At 41.9% G+C, this 20993-nt stretch overlaps 1 protein-coding gene across 3 annotated transcripts in view; it reads left to right on the top strand.

The window, feature by feature from the left end:
- The first annotated feature begins 3336 nt into the window (after positions 1–3336).
- Positions 3337–20993, top strand: part of pak1 (p21 protein (Cdc42/Rac)-activated kinase 1) — a 63985-nt gene continuing 46328 nt past the window's right edge. Inside the window, exon 1 of one of the 3 annotated variants that reach the window (XM_026191690.2) lies at positions 3337–3509. The gene's annotated coding sequence lies outside the window, so the exon portion shown is untranslated. The remainder of the gene's footprint in view (positions 3510–20993) is intronic. The other 2 variants (XM_026191684.2, XM_026191685.2) reach the window with 2 other exon arrangements.

The following is a 20993-nucleotide window of genomic DNA, read 5'->3' as shown; positions in this document are numbered from 1 at the left end:
CTTAAATTACACCTTTCTTGGCTACTACTTCGAAGCACATTTGTCCTGCGTGCTGCACAACAACATTGAATATTTAGTATTTACTGCTGTTTACACTTAGCTAGATTAATGCGAGGGTGTTGTGTTTAGTATGTTGCTTTGTTTCTTTTTTTTTGTCTTTTTTTGCTTGTTTTCTATTCTTCTCTCAACAGGTGATCCAGGAGATTTTTATTTTTTTTCTCCCCCCCTTTCTCACTGTCCCTCTCCCCTTCTGTTTTTCCTTTCCTTCCTCTTTCTTTCTCCCTTTCCTATCCCTCACTGATGTCTGTCCCGTCTGTAACATCTGAAAATAAAATATAATAAATAATAAAAACAAAGATCGACCAAATGGACCAATACGGCAATGCCACGATGATCCATTTGGCAAAGTAAATCCATTGGGTATCCTTGTTGGTCTTCAGACAACAATTCTGATGGCTAAAGAACCAAATGGGACAGGCAAAAAAAAAAAAAAAAAAAAAAAGTTAACCGCATTGACGCGGCAAATCTCAGTTAGCAAGTTATCATCCCGTGCACGGTGTTCCTTCTTCCTCGATTATCACGATAAATTCGTCTGCATGAATGTTGCTGATGAGAGTGAACAGCAGGGAGAAGCAGAGCTGTGCGACTGCAGCCATCCTGCTCAGAGGTCTCCTGGTCAGTGTAACATAAACACTGACACTGCTCGCTTCATGCGCTTCCTGTTTGAGGTTGGAGGAGGAAAGCCAGTTCTTTATCACATCATCAAGGAACACTTTGAAGCATTTGGCTCAATACAAGTGCTCTGTCTATCAAGCGGCTTTTATACTTTACAGCTCTCACAAAGTTTGTTGCGCAGGTTCAGAAGTATCAAATGTGTGATCTGGGGGACTAAACCGGGCCTTTGTGTCCAACCCAGCCCACTGGATAGTTTTGAAAGTACATTTTACAGTTTTATGGTTTGTTCTACAGTGATGTAATACACATCAGATAAGAAGAACTTTGAAAGCCTCACTTATATATTTCATCGTGTGTTTTAGTTTGTGGATCTGAATGCACAGAGTGTAGGCTTAAACTGTGTCACATCATAGCCACGACATATACACGTCCAGGTTTGGGGGTAGTAGGGATGTCTCCACAGCCATCTTCATCTTCTTCTGGGAGACACAAAGGTGTTCCCAGGGCTGCTGAAAAACAAAGTGTCATGGGTCTCCTCCAAGTAGAAGACGTCTGAAACACCTGAGCTATGAGGTCAGTAATGACCAAGCTCCTCACCATATTTTTAAAGCTGAGCCCAGACACCCACATTTTTCAGTGCCAGCTCCTCATGTTCCTTTGACTTGGAGTACGGTTGCTTCCTTGTAGTTTTAGACTCTATTTGGAATATCATGTAAACTATCTGTAGTGCATTTGTCTTATTTTATTTAAATCCATTAAATTCTTTTGTTTTACGCTCAGCTGTCAGTCCTCAGGAAACCATGAACCACCATAGAAAATATCACCGTCAGAGTCAGAGTACTACTAAAGTCATTAAAATTCAGCCTGTATTACTTGTGAATATCTGGACAAAATTTAAGCTTACACACACATAGACACACAATATGCAAAAAAAACCCATTTTGATGTGTGTGAAATTGTTTGTGTGTGTGGGAGGAAACGAACCACTGAAACCACTGAAAGCAACATGTCTACAGACATAAAGATAATAAAGAGATATTTTCTTACTTTCAGTTTTCTGTCAGTGTGACTTATTATCTTATTTTATGTTTTTCTAATCATTGTCCAAACAAATTGGGAAAATTAGGAATTATTTTTCATAAGACAGGCAATGTTTATTGTGAGAGTCGTGTATATAGTGAGTGTATTGTTTATAATTGTAGGAAATTTTAGAAAATTTTTCTTCAGCAAGGACCTGAGCAAAATTTTGCCCCCACCGCTTTCCAAATCTTTCCAAACTTTCTTGGGTTTTGTTTTTTCAGAACTAGAAAACAGCCGTTTGAGTTTATATGCGTTCCTCATTTCCACCGTGAGGCTTGAACAGCCTCTCGCCACTAGATGACGCCATCCCATTCTTCTTTTCATGGCTCGTTTAACCTGACATGATATGTGATTGGATGGAACTGACATCAAATTTATTGTAAATTCTTTTTTCTTCTGTTTTTTCCCCATAAAGTAAAACCAGAAAAAGTGTTTCTCCACATGTTTAATTTGAGTTTACCAGAGGACGAAAGATAAAATAATATAATTTTATCTTCAGATTCTTAAAACGGCTCAACACCTTCTTAAATTTAGGCTTTTTTCTATCTCGGGTTTTAAATGAGAAGGAGCAGTTATAGATGTTCGTCCAGTTATTACAGACACAGCATATTTTTATAAAGCGTTACAACTTTTCTTAGGCTCCCCAATTTTTACACTGGACCCACTTAATGAGGCAACAGTACGTAGAATAACCTGTTTAATTATTTACTTTGAAAATTTTTGATTACAAAATTATATATTTTTAATCTAATAATGTCATACATGCAAATGAAAGTTCTGGAGATATAATCTATTTGTTATATTTATTGTTTCATAGGTTTCTTTTATTTTCCCCTCTTCATTAAGTTAATTTCCCAAACATGTTCGTTGTTTACCATGTCGTTTATCCCAGTAAGTCTGTATCATCAAATAATTGATTTATTTGTTTTAACAGCTATTTTCTGTTAACTGTTTTCATTGTTAAAAGAAACATTAAAACATTAAACTTACTTTTAATTTAAAATGAGTCAGATGGTATTTTTTTATTTAACAGATTTATTTCAGATAACATAAGACATCTTAAATAGCTATGTAACATGTAACATGTAACAGTTAGCTAACTGTTACATGTTACATGTACAAATAATCTAGTTTAATACAATAAAACATTTATCAAAATTATATCATGTTAAAGTAAAAATCTTTCCGTTACTTGTGTTTAAATATGCTTCGTAGATAAAACGATTTGACTTGCATTTTTAGCTGACTGGCACAGACTGCTCCCATATCTGTGTCTTGATAATCAGGTCTTATTCATGGTTTCATAAATTCCTTATTCTTTCCGCTTTCACGATCTACTGTCAGTGTCAAACATGAAAGCAACGCCGGGAGCCAGTACCCAACGAAAAGTAAAATTTCTCACTATTTTTTAGTGTTGTGAATGCACCACGGCGCGCTCAGAACCGGGGCGCTGCGACCCGCCCTGGATCCTAGGGGACATCTGGCTCAGCCAATCGGAGGAGAGAGAGACTGAACGGGGTCCAATGGCGCTGGAGGAGGCGGGCGTTTCTGTGCAGCAGCCTTCTCTGCGCCTCGCTAACAATAGGCTGGGTTCGGCAAGTTTACTGTTAAAAAAGCAGCCAGGAGGGAGACGGAGCACAGCAGGGCTGAGCCGACAGGGTAGCGGAGTTTTCCCACTACAGGAGACGTGGTGTCCCGGTGTCGGAAATTACCACGCAGGCACTGTGGGATTTACATTTACGACCGGACAAGTGGTGAGTGAACCTTTGGACTTTATCTCTGAATTAGCCCTGCATCTCCATTCTCAGTCGGGCATGGTGCGCTGGGAGCTCATTTGCGTGAGAATAGAAGGGGTTAATGATTACTGTAGGCTGGGAGCGCACTGTTATCTCCTTATTCTGTCCACTGCACCTCTATATTAACGGCCCGGAACCTGCAGGCCCATAAAACCCGCACAAAGATCAGAGCTTGTAACAGTCTGAGGAGTGGGTGGTATGATTATTATTTTATTACACCGGCAGGGGCGTTTCCAGGGTTTTTTCCACGGGATGGCACATGTGGAGACCAAGAGCAAGGCACACGGGGGACCACGGGAAATCAGAATATAGCATCAGAAATAAATGCAGGAGACAAATCTGGCAGAAAACACAAAAGATTTCACACTTATGTGCAGCAGTGAGTCCAAACACAGATGAAAAGTTTCTCTGAAGGTTGTTTAGTACGTAATAACTGATTTAGAAAGAAGTGATAGAAGTATTTCGTTTTTACTTAAGTTAAAATTACACAGTTGGGCATTCAAGTACATGTACTAAAGAAGACATACACATTATGTGGAATCTTATATGTGTGGTGGGATCACAATTATTGACTTATTAATGTGTACATCCCTTTAATGTTGTAGCTGGAGATGATAGTAACTGAGTGAACCAGTGGAAAACATTAAGCACGGTATATGCTGTTAGTTTTGTTTCTTCTTCTGTTATAATTTGTGCTGCCAAATTTTCATAGAACAAATGTTATGAAAATGTGCAGCATGATGCTTTTTTTGGGGGGGGGGGGGGGGGGGGGCTTGATCTCAGGCATACTTTAATCTACAAAAGTCATTTAAACTTTGGACTTCAGATGATTGAATCTCTATTGATCACTGTATTGATATGTTCTATGGATTTTTAACGGTTACATTTTTGTGTTTTTTCCTTCGCTGTGCAGGCACAGTATGATTACATCACTCTTGTCAAACCTTAGATTTTTTTCCATAGCTTTACTTCTGCATGAACAAATTACACATAAAACAACAATAGCACAAGCAAGAGTGGGTACCAGACCAGCTTTATTACATATTTTTGTTCACTGCCTCCCTCTGACCACTGAGCTCTATGCAGGTAGATGGGCCATCCCTGTTTACCTGCAGAGAACCTATGGTTCAGTGGATTGCAAATGTGGTCTCCCTGCTGAACCGTAAATTCCGCTTAAGGGAGCAGCCGAAAGGGAAAAAGGTTGTAGCTAGGGCATGATGGTGTATTTGGGTCAATGACGGTTTAAAAATTCTTTTTAAAAAATAAAATAAAACATTAAGTGGCTCAGTGAGGCTATTAAATTCTGAGGAAAAAAAATCTCTAGATTAAAGTTGTAAATTCATGAGAAAAAACTATCAAATTTCCATCCATGGATTTTATTAACATGGTCGTTAGGGTGCTGGAGCCTGTCCCAGCTGTCATAGGGCTAAAGGCAAGGTACGCCCACGACAGGTCTAACACAGAGACACAGACGATCACTCACGCTCGCATTCACATCCATGGAAATTCAGAATCACCGGCTTACTGAACTTTCATGCGCAGAAAAGACTTACATTTATGAGAAGAAAAAACATGAAGGCTTATAAGAAATAACTATGAGGATGTCGCGTTTTGATGAAAATGAGCTTGTATGTTTCTAGTTATTCATCCCAGTAGTTCAAATTTCTTTCCTACTGAACCTTGAAAAAAATAACAACACTGTTTTTATGAGTGCCTCTGCACCAGTTTCCTCCCAGTTCACATATTATCAGTCTGTCTCTACTGGAAAACTGATGACAAAGAAATGAATGAATACAGGAAATTCTACTTTGTCATTTCTGAAATGCACATCAAGGAACAGAGTGACACATGCTGCTCTCTTCTCTCTGAAATGTCTTTTTCTGCTCTCGTTTGGGGAATCAAGAATATTTGGGGAAGATTATAGGCAAGTTTTCACAAGTTGATAGTGCTACCTAACTGTGCTTATACATCAGCTGCTCTGCCTTTAATGAAGCGAAACATCCTTCTAGATTTCAGCATGTTCACTGTGTTCTGCTTGAAGCTCCTGTTTCTAGGTGGCTCAGCAGAAATCAGAGCACTGCTCCTGTTTCTGGGGGGATTCTCTCGCCATTTATGATTTTGGAAGAGAGGATTTGTGGCTCTTGGTTGCTGCATATTATTGATTAGAGGCGGACGAGGGTGCTGTAACTTTTATTTGACATTTGAGGCAACTTTGAATTAAAAGGATGGACAAACAACTTTCTGCCCTTCAGTGCTAAAGCTAAAGTTTCACCTCAGTGTTTTTGGATTTTTAAAAACTGTAGGTATCGTATTTAGCATGCACAAAACATGATATGTGCCGTTATGGATGCGTGGCACAAAAACAGTGACATCACCACGGTCCCTTTGCCCAAGTCCCAGTTTTCCCAGCAGTTGCAACCAGTTACTTTTTTTTGGGGAGGGGGGGGGATTACTTTTTTAGTCAAAGTATCCATGAAAAGTAATTATTTTTCCTAAAAGTAATGCAGTACGTTGCTTAATTGCCCAGAACAAAACCAGTTTGTTACATTTGTTTTCTTGTTACTTTGTAAAATGACCTGAAACACATTGTTACATAATTACCAGTTAATGACATAAACCATAAGCTACAGTCCCACACACCAATAATCCCTGTGCTAATGTCCTAGCGAGAGTACACATCCGGTATTTATTTCAATGTCTACACAAAGCATCAAAACCAGCCCAAAGGCTCTTTAAAGTGGTCGTCATGGTGATTCTACTGTAGAAACATGGAGGCTGCAAGCCTGACTGCCCATCAGTCTGTTACCTGTCGAAGATCAGGTAACAGGCTGGCTGCTGGGATGGAGACGCTGACAAGTTCTACTTCGCTCCACCATTTAACTCCTCCCACACACAAACTGAAATCAGCTGATTGTAGCGCAGGATGAAAGAAGTGTGCTTGTTTGATGTTCCCACCCAGCATGACATAAATGCAACTGTAATGTAATTACCAGATTTAGTACACTGGTTGCATTAGCACCCTCTGTATCATTTGTGATTCTCTGAGCTCCTGGACTGATGTATCATTGAAGTGATCGTAAACGAATGTCATGCTGTCTCATTTCATAGCAAACGCCTCCTTCTTGACGGAAAAAACGGTTGATTAGGGAGCCAGGTGTTGTGCCTCTTAGTCATAAAAAGGTGAGACATTTTACGACTTTGTGATGTCCTAATTTGTCTCTGTGACCATCGACACAAATGTCACATAGCTGAGCTTGGTGTTAGTTGATGTTAGCGGGGTTGTCACTTTGCTCTCTCTGGTTTCCTTGTGTGAAGAAAAGGTGAGGCCGATAACTGAGCCGGAGAGCCAAATACGAGTCAGCGTAGATCGAGTGTAGTGGTGTGAAAGTGCTCTTCTACCAGTGGAAGAAAGCTGTGATGAACACGACATTGTTGTTGAAGGGGTGATGGCGAGGCAGTGGTTGCCATGGAAATTAGGGGTGTGTCTGAAATGTTTTAATGGCCCCATGTGAAGCAGGAGGCCACCCGGTTGTGGCTTTGACACCTCGGCAGCCTGACGGGAGCGAGGAAAGCTGGGAGGACTTAATGACCCATTTGGCTCCTGTGGCTTTGGGCTCGGCCTCTTCAGGAGACTGAGGACCGTGTGTGTGTGTGTGTCTTTAGGCTCTGTCTCACCTGCCATTGAAGTTATTTTTAACCCCAGAGATGGTTTGTTTGACTCTGAGTGAATTAGACCTGATGACCTACAATGCAAGTCTCTTATTCTACCAGAAACAAACCACACAGAAAGGTGTAAAGCACATGATTCTCAAATGAAGTCATTTATTCATTTTCAGTTCGATATCATGATCAAATAAGTCAGGAAAGCATCAGTTTTTTGACCCAGTAATATATTCTGACTGCTTTGTATCAAAGAAGAGATAAAAAATACTCAGTATTACTTTAAACTGCGGATGAAACAATGAGTTTAGTTATTGTTTAAGCAAAATTCCCATACATAAATAAACTCATTATGTCACTTGTTTTCCCGCAAGAACACTTGTTTGTGACCCGTACACCGCACAGTCACAGCAACCCTGAATGAGCGCACTGACCGGGTGTCGTTAATCACTACAGGAGTCTTCGTCTTAACTATTAAACCTTTACTGTATTTTTAGACGCAAAACACTTGAAAGCACATCACACATTCACAAGAATTAAAGTTTAAACCAAATAAAACACATAATGATAATAGCACAACTAAATCGAGGCCAGAAGCCGAACATTATCAGCCCATTAGTTTCTGTTCTTGCCATTGCAGAAGTGTTACTTGGAAAGTACTTTAAAAATCCAGTATAAAGTATTAAATGAGGCAGATATGAACAGCTGTACTCCTCGTTGAGTTGCAGATAAGCCAATATAAGAGGGTAAACTTGAAAAATAGAGTAAGGTGACTTCCATCCAACTTCTGGTGTTTATCCGCATCTGTGTTGCTGTGGCTGCAGTCTCAGCACACCTCCCTCTCCCACGGTTCCTCATCTGGCTCTTCTGGGGGGACACCAAGGCGTTCCCAAGTTCAGATGTCATTGGTAGGGATGGGTATCGCTTAGGTTTTATCTGATACCGGTGCCAAATCGGTACTTTTGAAACGGTGCCGGTGCTCAAACGGTGCTCAAACCGGTGCTTAAAGAATGGAGAACACAAAATTGGTCCACAAACCTCTCATATTCAGCTGGTTTTTTGTAAAAAGATAACAATGTTAGCCTTTTCTGCAGCTATGGGGCATATATGGTATCACTCTTGGCTGGAAGCAGTGCTTAATCAATGGAAAAAACACAAACTTTGTCCAAAAACCTCTCATGTTCAGCTGTTTCCCTCTTTTTCTTTGGTCATTTTAGCCTTTTTGGCCAGGGTGAAGGGAGCATCTGCCATCAAACAAGAAGACAGCCGCATGTAGCTATGATGATGTTTGCTAGTTCACCTTACATGCATTAATGTGATAACATGGTTAGCCTACTCAACGTAAATTACACACGAACAACATTAAGCTACTCACGCAGAGAAGAACGGCTGCTGCTGCCATCAAATACGGCGCATTTCTCGGCTTTTAAAAAAAACCGCTATGCGTCGCCAGGTGTTTCGTCGGATTTGAGGTGTTACCTCCTTTGACAGTATCACAGTATCAGCTTAAAGCACTTGTTGCAGACTGCTGAGTTTGCATCTTTTGCTGTGAAGTACAGCCAGACTTTGACCGCTTCGCCTTGGGCATTTTTAATCTGTAGCTCTGCATAAAAGAACGTACGTACCTGGCCCCGCCTACTATCCTGGGAAACGTAAAATGATTGGCTAGAAGTGTATCACAGCTCAGGAAAAAAAAGCACCGAAATAAAGCACCGAAATGTGCGCTGCTTTTCGGTCTGGTTACTACCGTTTATGTCAGAACCGGTGCCACACCGGTACCCATCCTTAGTCATCGGGCATACCGGTATGCCCGATGGTGATTTTTCGTTTTTACGGGCCGATGTTTTTTTGTTGTTGTTGTTTTTGAAACGGTATAAACAATGAAAGGTGGTGGATTGGTCAGATGCTGGCCGATGTGTAAAAATAACTCAGTTGTTTGGTGGTGGCTATGGCGGAGCTTCCACAAAGGCCAGCAGGTGGATGAGGGAAAGGTGAGGCAGGAGGAGGAGAGACCCGAGGCGGCCGCCAGTCCGAGTGTCAGGTGAACTGAACTTCAGGTAAGAAGTTATGACCTGCAGTCTATCTGGGTCAGATATAAACCAAGTTTAGGTGCAGTTTATTTTCGTTGTTACAATAACTCGTACTGCTAGCCAGCATGATGGAGTTTCTATACAGCTGGGTGGGTGTTATGATGTTACTGATAGTGAACTTTATTTTATTCATAAGGTTAGTTAGTAGAGTTGCCAACTGACCTGTAAAAAACAGAATCGTCTGGTATTCAGAGAAAATATTGAGCTGAGAAGGAACACAGTTTGTCCTGTACTTCAGCTAGGATGGAAAAAGACACAAAGCTAGAGTTATTCTGTGTCTTTACGGTGCACAGCTGCCTCTTCTTCTCTCATTCTCTCCCCTCCCTCTCCTGTTGCTACTTCAATCATGAAACTGATCAGTGATCAGCTGATCGGCTTTTCTCTCTTGTTTGTTTATCTCCCACTTTGTGCCAGAAAGAGGAAACCAGTTGATGTCGCGCTAAACAACAGCAGCACGTTTAAGATTTATTAGCTGTTGTTAGAATTTATTTAATATTAATTTCTAGTATCAGCTGATGTTTGCTGGAGCCACAGCTGTAAAGCTGCTGGTCATGATGTCGGTTTGGTTATCTGGTGAGAGGGAAACATGAAACCAGGAGATGTCCTTACTGAATCATCAGAGCTGAACAGGTGATGGACTTTTCATCTGATGTAAAATGTATAGAAATTATACATATACCAACAGGACAGCATACATCACTGTCACAACAGCATTTGTTTTCATTCAAAGGCTTTATGGCTTTTCTTATAATACCTGGTGGGCCGGTCTCTAGTCAAAATGCCCGGGCCGATTTTTTGTCCCAGTCCAGCCCTGTATGTAATATCTCCAGGCTGCCCTGAATCTAGCCCTGGGGCCTCCTCCCAGTTAGACATGCCAAAAACGCCTGACCTAATAAGTATCGAGGAGGCAAAGACTGAGCTCTTCACTCTCTCTAATGGAGAGCCCAGCCACGTTTTTAGTTGCTAGCCATAGCTCGTAACCATAGGTCCATCCATTCACTCTCTTCCGCTTATCCAATTCATGCTCCAGCTATCCCAGCTGTCTTAGAGCGAGAGGCAGGGTACACCCTGGACTGGTCAGCAGTCTGTCACAGGGCCTAACACACAGGCTCCGTCCACATTAGCCCGGATAGATTTGAAAACTGTGTTTTCGTCTGAAAACGCTCCACGTCCACACTAGTGTTTTCAGTTGTTTTCACAGAGTTGTGTGTCCACATTGAAACGGCCGAAAACGCTTACGTTCCAGTTCTACGCAAGCGTGAAACGCAAGGAGATTCAGCCTGCCTCATTTCTGTCTGCTGCTTATTTACTTTCCGGCTCTTTGAAACGTCGCGGCGAAATGTCGAGGATAAGCACCGAGTTTTTTAAATGGGCTAACAGTGAGGTGGAGTTGCTGCTGCGAGTAACACAGAAGTACAAAGTTGCAAAAGCGAGTGAGAATTAAAGAATTTGAAGAAAAGCTATCTGGAGCATGTACAGACTGATATGAATCTTTAATAGGGCTGTCAAAACTGAGAGCAAACAAAACAACTGCTGTGTAATGCCCTCCGCTATCCTGGCTTAATTGGTCACATGACTGCATCACATGACTAAAATGTGTCATCGTTTTCAAAAAGTCTCCGCATTCGCTGTCCACATTGCGACACGAAAACTGCGTTTTAAAATGTAAGTGTTTTCAAAACGCTGCGTTTTCCTTGACCCAAAACGCCGTCTCAGTGTGGACGAGAGGCCAAAACGCAGAGAAAACGATGCGTTTTCAAATGAAAACATATTAGTGTGGACATGGCCACATAGACAGACAACCATCCGCTGTCACATTCACACCTGTGGGCAATTTTGGTTAACCCAAACCCACTAAGGTGAAGGTAGGAAGTTCAAGTTCAGACTCTATTGACAATAACTGTAATTTTACTTATTTTCCAGCCGTCTGGTTGGTTAGTTTGTGTTGTAATTTGTTGTTTTGGATCCAGACTAACATGTTATTGTGAGATAAACTGGAAATAAACTCATTCACAAAGAAGACCTACAACTTTAATTTTCTGTGGGGTGTTTTAAAACATGGATGCATCACCCAGCCCCGGCTGCTGGGTGGACAAAAACAGGCTACCTTTGACCCGGTTTCTGGTTGTGTGATTGTGAAACTGTGAATAAGTGTTAATCTCCATCTTTAACTGTCACATTTGTGCAGACTCAGCAGTGCTGCTAGCATTACCTGGCTGGTGTGATGAATCGAAAAGCCTGGGAGGAGATAGAGCACGATTTAAATGACTTCTGAGCTATTGATGAAACATAATTAGCTGCAGATATGAATTCAGGCAGATTTTTTACAGTCAGCACTGAAGTTAATTACTTGTTAACTTGCATACAGTATTTTTCTGAGACACTAACTCACAAACTGTACCAGCATAAATAGTAATACTGGCTGTGGAGCACCAGAAGCCTGCCAGCAGCTGAATAATGGATAGCCTGTCTGCCTGGAAGGCTGCTGGAGCTGCTGAGCACGCCGTCTAGACGAACCCCGACAGCACAAAACTACATGCACGCTCCTTTTCTCTCCACGTAACAGGCTGACTGGCTGAATCCAGATGAAAGCTGTGAGCCTCGCTCGATTCTTTTTTTTCTTAAGTATTTTATCCACTTGTGGAGGCAGATGAAAGGAAGGGTGATGGTGCACCTCTAAGCCGTTAATAGTATGGTTCAGGATCAAAAGATGGCTTTAATATTGTGGATGTAATTATAATGTTGAAATATTCCACTGCTTCAGATCAGTTTCATTAAACCTGGAGTCGCCACACGGCCTGATCAGAGCCCTCACCCCAGGAGAGGCAGAAGCTGTCGCAGGTGGAGCCATTCAGGAGCAACATCAGTGATTTCATTTATTTGCTGTCAGCACTGAGTTTCCTGCGCTAAGACGGAGACCTGCTGTTTTACGCTGAGCCTGTTTTTGAAGACAGCTCAGGAGCAACCTGCTGCTCTAACATAATACAGCATGTTAGCACGTGCTGTCACATGACCACTTCTTTATGTGTCCTTGAAGACCATAAGCTCTTTGGCACTTGTGTTCAGAAGTAGTGTTTCACATCACAAGTGCTTCTTTATCTGAACCACAGCTTAAAACCCCAAATATCCCTCCTGTCCTTATCAGTCCCTCAGGCTTCTGGATCCAAATCGTAGACCGTTTACCCGTCAGTCAGACTGTGCTTGATACTTTTCTCACAAGAGAGCTTCACAGCAAGATGATAACAGGGCACAACAAGATCAAAGCAAAAATTAAATAATATGTAATAATAAGTCATTTGAAATACATCAAAAAGACAAAACATCAAAGAAATAAAGTCAAATTTAAAATGGTTTATACATAAAATAATAAACACTGTAAAAAGACATAATAGAATGTAAAAAAAAAAAACTGTGAAAAGTCCAATAAATGTGCATCTGTGAGTGGAATGACCATGTAAAACAGTTATTTTATTTTAGCTGGTCTTTTAAATAAAGGCTTTTTTGTGGTACTAAAGATTAACAGATAAAATCATTATAATAATTTAATACACATCATTCACAGTTTCGTGTCTGAAACAGACAACAAACAGACGTGAACACGAAAATACCACGAAGGACTTCTGCAAGTGAAGATACAGTCAAGGCCGAATCACCACTTCTTTAGAGCTCATGTTCTATGTTTGTGTGTGTGTGCGTGCGTGTAATCATGTGTGTGTCCAGGGACCATATGGTAGAGGAACCACCCACTCATTGTGACCAACCACACCTTGCAGCAACACACTGAGTGAGAGAGACAAAAGAACCATAAACAGATAGAAGAGCAATGCAGAGACTCCGTGTGTGTGTGTGTGTGTGTGTGTGTGTGTGTGTGTGTGTGTGTGTGTCCATACGTGTGTGTGAATAGTTCCCTGTTGAGGTATTGCATTCACACCCTGTAGCCTTACACCCCCCAGGAGAGACCACGGTGTGACTGTGGATTACATCGTCATGTGATCACATGTGTTTTGTTGGATTGCTAGGAGATGAATGCGATGGTTGTTTGTGACGTGCCTGAGAGGTGACCTCGGCTGAGAGGGCTGTGCAGCACGTCTGCACAAGCTCATACAGGGAGTGCAGAATTATTAGGCAAATGAGTATTTTGTCCACATCATCCTCTTCATGCATGTTGTCTTACTCCAAGCTGTATAGGCTCGAAAGCCTACTACCAATTAAGCATATTAGGTGATGTGCATCTCTGTAATGAGAAGGGGTGTGGTCTAATGACATCAACACCCTATATCAGGTGTGCATAATTATTAGGCAACGTCCTTTCCTTTGGCAAAATGGGTCAAAAGAAGGACTTGACAGGCTCAGAAAAGTCAAAAATAGTGAGATATCTTGCAGAGGGATGCAGCAGTCTCAAAATTGCAAAGCTTCTGCAGCGTGATCATCGAACAATCAAGCGTTTCATTCAAAATAGTCAACAGGGTCGCAAGAAGCGTGTGGAAAAACCAAGGCGCAAAATAACTGCCCATGAACTGAGAAAAGTCAAGCGTGCAGCTGCCAAGATGCCACTTGCCACCAGTTTGGCCATATTTCAGAGCTGCAACATCACTGGAGTGCCCAAAAGCACAAGGTGTGCAATACTCAGAGACATGGCCAAGGTAAGAAAGGCTGAAAGACGACCACCACTGAACAAGACACACAAGCTGAAACGTCAAGACTGGGCCAAGAAATATCTCAAGACTGGTTTTTCTAAGGTTTTATGGACTGATGAAATGAGAGTGAGTCTTGATGGGCCAGATGGATGGGCCCGTGGCTGGATTGGTAAAGGGCAGAGAGCTCCAGTCCCACTCAGACGCCAGCAAGGTGGAGGTGGAGTACTGGTTTGGGCTGGTATCATCAAAGATGAGCTTGTGGGGCCTTTTCGGGTTGAGGATGGAGTCAAGCTCAACTCCCAGTCCTACTGCCAGTTTCTGGAAGACACCTTCTTCAAGCAGTGGTACAGGAAGAAGTCTGCATCCTTCAAGAAAAACATGATTTCCATGCAGGACAATGCTCCATCACACGCGTCCAAGTACTCCACAGCGTGGCTGGCAAGAAAGGGTATAAAAGAAGAAAAACTAATGACATGGCCACCTTGTTCACCTGATCTGAACCCCATTGAGAGCCTGTGGTCCATCATCAAATGTGAGATTTACAAGGAGGGAAAACAGTACACCTCTCTGAACAGTGTCTGGGAGGCTGTGGTTGCTGCTGCACGCAATGTTGATGGTGAACAGATCAAAACACTGACAGAATCCATGGATGGCAGGCTTTTGAGTGTCCTTGCAAAGAAAGGTGGCTATATTGGTCGCTGATTTGTTTTTGTTTTGTTTTTGAATGTCAGAAATGTATATTTGTGAATGTGGAGATGTTATATTGGTTTCACTGGTAAAAATAAATAATTGAAATGGGTATATATTTGTTTTTTGTTGAGTTGCCTAATAATTATGCACAGTAATAGTCACCTGCACACACAGATATCCCCCTAAAGTAGCTAAAACTAAAAACAAACTAAAAACTACTTCCAAAAACATTCAGCTTTGATATTAATGAGTTTTTTGGGTTCATTGAGAACATGGTTGTTGTTCAATAATAAAATTATTCCTCAAAAATACAACTTGCCTAATAATTCTGCACTCCCTGTATAAACTTCAGGCTCAGTTCACGCTTACAACTGAATAAAGGTGTTACACCTACAGGGGTCCATGAGTCCACAGTCAAAGCATGTCCAAGAATTTTTAATAATAAAAATAATTTAGTCAAAGAAAATGATTTGACCTCATCTCTTAAAACTAATATTAATAAATTAATCTAAAGACACCAAGACCAAAGACACAGATGTGACATCATGTCTCCTGATCCATGTGCTGATCTGTTTTATGATGTTCTCTGTTAGCGGGAGGCTAACGTAGCATGGAGGAGAGTAACGCTACAGCAGGTTGGAGGTTTTTCGAACCTGCTACACCAACAGCTTTTCTTTGTATGTTTCCAGTATTTTCTTTACTTAAAATTATTAAAAGCTTAAAATGACTGACAGTCAGTTTCCTTGATGTTTTATCACAGGTTCTGCCAACTTTTTGGGTTTACCGCGTCCTTAACGTGCGATAAAATTGAACAAATATTATTAAACTCGCTCTCCACGTTTTATCGTTTAGTTTGACGCAGTAGGCAGCCGGAAGATAAAACACTGAGCTCGGAGAAGTGTTTTATGACATTTTATAGACGGAATAATCTGCAATCGGTACTGGAAATGTTCGCCCGTTGCAGCACGGTGGATGTTTGCAGACGTCGGTCAGCCTCTGCAGAGACTTTAACAGCAAACTGTTCCTGAGTTGGAAGCAGGGGGAGTTCCAATCATGAAATCGTCCTGATATTTCAAAATGCCGTCATCATGATATCATTCCTGCAGATACCACCCAGCCAAAACTGTTCCAAATACACAAAGTCCTCTCCCACCAGCTCTTTCCTTTTCCCATACTCTTCATATCTTCTTCAGCTTTTATTTATCTCCTCTGCATCTTCATTTTTTCTCTTTCTTCACGCTTTTCTCTGTACACCATGTCCTCGTGTATTCCTTTCGTCCTCTTCACCCTCTTTTTCCCTCATTCTCTCCTCTCCTTCAGTCTATCTGAAGTAACCAGTGAAGCAACTATAATGTTATTAGCTATAAATACCCCTCCATCTCTCCTCCTGTCAAATAGAGGAAGTTTCTTTCTTGCTCTCATCCTGTAGTTATATCTTCTCTGCTATTTTTGCCTGAGGGATGTTCTCCTTGTTTTCACATTTAAAGCACAATAAGAGCTTATTTCAAATGAGAGCAGGAGAAGTTTCATCTTTAATTTCTACAGAGAATATCATGTAAGGATACGTGAACTTTTAAACCTCTGTGGCTCTACCCTCACATAGATCCACGAGCTGTGGGTAGTGACCGGAAAAAAGTGGTGGATGTGAGCTTCTTGTTAAGAGTGTCTGGGCTCAGAGATACGGTGAGGAGCTCAGTTATTTGAGCTGCTGCTCCTCCACGTTCAGACGAGGCAGCTCAGTTGGTTCAGGGATCTCATTGGGGATGTCTCCTGGGAGATATGAGGGGTTCCCGATCCACCTAAGAGACAAAATCTCTCCAGTGTGTCCTGACTCTGCTCCGGGGTCTCCTATAGCTCCCCACCTGAGTGTCTGAGACAAGCCACCGTTCAGAGGACGCTCTACAGCTTGCACTCATGTTCTTAGTCTCTCCATCATACCCACAGCTCAGCCAGCAGTCCCACAGCTTCACTTTCACGCTCAGTACATTAGCTACATCTTTATAACAAGTGGGTTTTTCTACCAACGAGCAACTGAAATTATAAAAACCTCCACCGCACACATGCCTCAGCATGATTGGCTCATACGCTCATGGCACCAATTGGCACTTTGGGTACAGGAGACATTTTTTTCCAGAATATTATCCAATATTCTTGGGAGAATATCACTTATTAGCTGTAAGTATGAAATTAAGAAAGCTCCCCGTGCTGCCTGCGGTCAGGGAGGCTGTTTTTATGCTTTATCTGTGCCTGTTACTGAGTCTTATTTACTCTCTGTCCTGGTTTATTTCTTCTTATCGCTCTCAGGCCAAGAGCCAGCTCACTCATTTTCTCTCCCTCTCACCCATCTTGTCCCTTCCCCAGGGGGACGTTTCAAACTGAGTTCTCACCTCCGTTTCAACAGAAACGCAGGAACAACACCCTCTTCTCTCGCCAACACGCTCTACAAATTTTAAATATGGCCAGTCAAGTGTGTCAGCTTGCCCTCCACATGCACCCTATCTCTTTCCCTCCAGCCTGTTTTCTTTCCCACATACACAGAAGGCTTCCTTTGGTGAGGCACAAGATTTAGGAAATAGTGAGACGGGTCTGTCACTCCCAGCTTATCACAAGTGGGCTCTTAAATTTCCTGGTTAGAGCTGTAAATTTCAGTGCTGTCATTAGATTTTCACTTTTCCAATTTCTAGGATTTTTCTTGGTGATTAATTTGCCATTGGGAGTGGAAAAAGCACATGTGTTATGAAGGCAAAGCATTCACTTTACCTTCCTAACAGAAGTCTGTGCTTATTTCAGTTACTCTCTGACAATTTTATAAACGAAAGGTATTCCACAGGGGTCAGTACTTAGCCCTGTCCTATTCACCGAGCACATGACCTGGGACCACTGAGACCTGTGCATTGCTATGCTGAAGTCACAGTTTTATACTTAGAAGTGCACTAACTCAGAATCTACAGGTACAGGTTAGACTTAAGTGTTTATTAAATCCTGATAAGACTAAGCACAGGCTCTTCACCAGATGCTAAATGAAAAGTTTAAAGTATATGCTGTTAAAGCAGCAATTACAGTGACAGTTAAATGCCTTAATATCTGAAGCTGAACATTGTATGTTTTTTAATGAGCAGCACTTCTGTTTTAGTTTATAAAGATCTGGTTTTTACCAGTAATGATCACGTCGCTGTCTTGCTTTCACAAAGCCATTCGTATTTGAGTACCACATTCAGAAATAGGGCTGCCACAAATGACTATTTTGATAGTCGACTAGTCACCGATTATTTTTGCGATTAGTCGACTAATCAGATCATGCATCCACTGGACGTAAAACGTACAGCTTATAGCACCAGCATGCATCTGCTCTTATATAACTATCATTAGCTTACAGCTTGAAGTGTTTACGGTATGTGCTAACTAAAACATAAAGACAATCTTAGCCAAACCGATTTACTCAGGAACAAATAAAATACTGAAAAAAGCCAAATTAACATTTTTAAGTTATCTAAGTGGCTTATATATCACGTTTAACCTGAGTAGCGAAAGGCTGCGGGGATCTGAAAATGATGTGCCGGGAGTCCGATGTTCTTGCCGGCTCTAGTGAGCCTTGAACTCCCGGTCAGCTCATCTCTGAAAACGTTGGAGCACTTTTACAAATATGTGATGTCTTGATAAATCAAGCACATATTTCAAGTTTACACAGCTATGCTCTCGACTGAAAATATCTTAAAAGTTTATTTTGTGACCCAGAAAGAGTAATATTAAAACTAAGTAGCTTCCGCCATTGTTGGAAACTGGAATGGGCTGGGCTGCGCTATGAATTCTGGGATAGGTTGGGCCACGAAGGATACACCCGACCCGTCCTTCAAATCTGGGGAAAAGGTGGACACATTGTTGGCCGCGTTTGTTGGAGTCCTCGAATTTGGACACAGCTACGATACCGGACACAGCTTCTTCTTCTTCGGGGTTTAACGGCAGCTGGCATCCTTGTGCATGCAGCGCTGCCCTCTTCTGTTTCAGTCCGTTATTACATTCTCAAATCCTACTACTTATTCCTGCGTCTTTCAGGATCTTACAAAGCTTCAAACGACACGTCAACTATTAAATTAGTCGTCGACGTAATCGTGGCAGCCCTATTCAGAAGCATGCATTACCTTTGTGTTTCTTTTATAATAAAGATGTGGGAAAAACTGCCCATTAGGTGGTAAATTCTGAGGTTAGACATGAATATTAACCTAGAGCAGTTTAAAGTTTCTTTGGGTGAATGAATGCTGTTTTTTATGGCTTTTATTACAGTCAGCTAAAGTAACATATTTTAGTAAACTGTAGAAGGAAAAAAGCTGGACTAAAAAAGTGAATTATTCCTGCATGACTGCCTTCACAAAGTGTTTTTGTATTGTAATGTCTATCGTCGTCTTCTGACAACTAATCCCCGTATAATAATAATTAAAAGACTAAAACTAAACTAAACTAAAGATAAAGAAAAAATTAACCCTGGTGAAGCTAGCCTGAAGTTCTGACATATTTTCCTGTGAGCATCTCCATTAGCTGTCTGTCAGCACATGTCATCATGCTCAGCGGGAATAATTAGGCGTGCGGCCACGAAACAGAACTACTCTCACATTTTTCTGCCAAACACATTTCATGCACGAGTCATCTGACTCGTATGTGTTTGTTTCATCTGACGCGGACAGACGGGCAGAAGTTTAGAGAGCAACTCGGTGGATTTTCAGGCTGAGCTTCGTGTTGTTGTTGCTTCAGCCGTGAATGAACAGCAAAAGTTAATTTATCGGGCTAACCTCAGAAGTATTGAACAGAAATTCCTCCACAAATAGTGACATAGTGCCCGCAGGACGACAGTTTTGAAAAATTATATAGGGACATGAGAGATGAGAGCTTTGCTCTTACCTAGGAACATAACGAGAACAATAACCGTTTGAGTCAAGCCTCCTATTTCAAAGAGACGTGTCACAGACGAGTTGGGCTCATCAGCTGATTCGGGTTGTAACGTGTTGGGATTGTGCATTTATAAATGACATGGCAGTTTGTAAACCTGTGATTACAGCCAGTCTGAGTCAGGCTGTGAGTGTTTGGAGACAGCTCGCCTCATGCCGAGTCACCTGTGCAGTCACCTTGCGCTTGATACTGGAGGTCGCTGGTCACTGCAACTACTTGTGGTCAGTCTCTGAAAGTAGAAAATATTCAGTGCAATCACTGGGCAGCCAATGATTTGCTGCCATCCAATTTTTTGGTCTAATATGTTCATTTGGAACACATCAACCTGTGATCCAGGTTACAAATACACAATCTAGGGTGCTGAGTCTGTGGATGAATCCTCCCTGAATACACCAATCAGAGGATGTACTGGGATACACTGGACACCGACGTGCTATAGTGTGATTAGAGAAAATGAAAATGGTCTATATAAACAAACCTGATGAGTGGCTTTCAGTCAGCTCTTTCCTGCTTTTATATTACTGCTGCTCAAATTCACACCAGGCCACTGCATGTCCTCTGTTTTATGTCCCTCCAGCTCTCTGGTCAGTCACCTGGTTTGAACCTGCTGCTATAAGTGAGCCCAGATAAAACCATCGGACAATAAGCTGCATGTTAGTGTGAGCAAACTCCAGCTCACCTGTACCTGTAGCTTAGTGAGGGGATGTACGTGCATGATTAGCAACAGCTTACGCCGTCCAGGTGGCACAGCCACGTATGCAGGTGGCTGCATGTTGCATTAATCAGAGATTAGAAACAGCTTAATAAGCTGTAATCTAGAGCTGCATGGGTGTGACCTTCTGACTGCTGCCATTCCATTACACTGTGTGTGTGTGTGTGTGTGTGTGTGTGTGTGTGTGTGTGTGTGTGTGTGTGTGTGTGTGTGTGTGTGTGTGTGTTTTCTCACAGTAAGGTGTGAATGTGTGAACAGCTGCAGGGCTGACCTCCTTTTGTTTGTCCTTCCTGCGTGCACACAAATGGCGTCCTGTTCTCTAAAAGCCTGCACTGTGTGTTTGTGTGATGCCATGTGGACTCCATCTGCTGAAAGATGGAGCAAAAGGAAAGAGAAGCACCTGTCCACACCTGTGCATGGCTTATGTCAACTTAGTGCAAGCCCAGTGGCCGTTCTGACCCACGTTAACCCCTGGCATGGGGCAATGACACGTCTGAGGGGGGGTTAAAGTTTGGCAGGTGTAGCGGTGCAGCATGGGGGAAAAATTACTAGAAATAAATCACATTATCCTTTTTGATCTTCCGGCTGCGATCAGCTGACCTGTGCTGCCAACTGGATCCAGTGTTTCATGAGATATAGGCTGATTTCCAACCTTAGACACTATAAAGCCAGAATAAAAGGAAGAATGCAGTGAATCTAATGAGCAGCGCCC

This window comes from Astatotilapia calliptera, chromosome 14 (assembly GCF_964374335.1).
Source record: "Astatotilapia calliptera chromosome 14, fAstCal68.1, whole genome shotgun sequence".
NCBI lineage: Eukaryota > Metazoa > Chordata > Actinopteri > Cichliformes > Cichlidae > Astatotilapia > Astatotilapia calliptera.
This window is presented reverse-complemented; position numbering and strand designations above follow the sequence as displayed.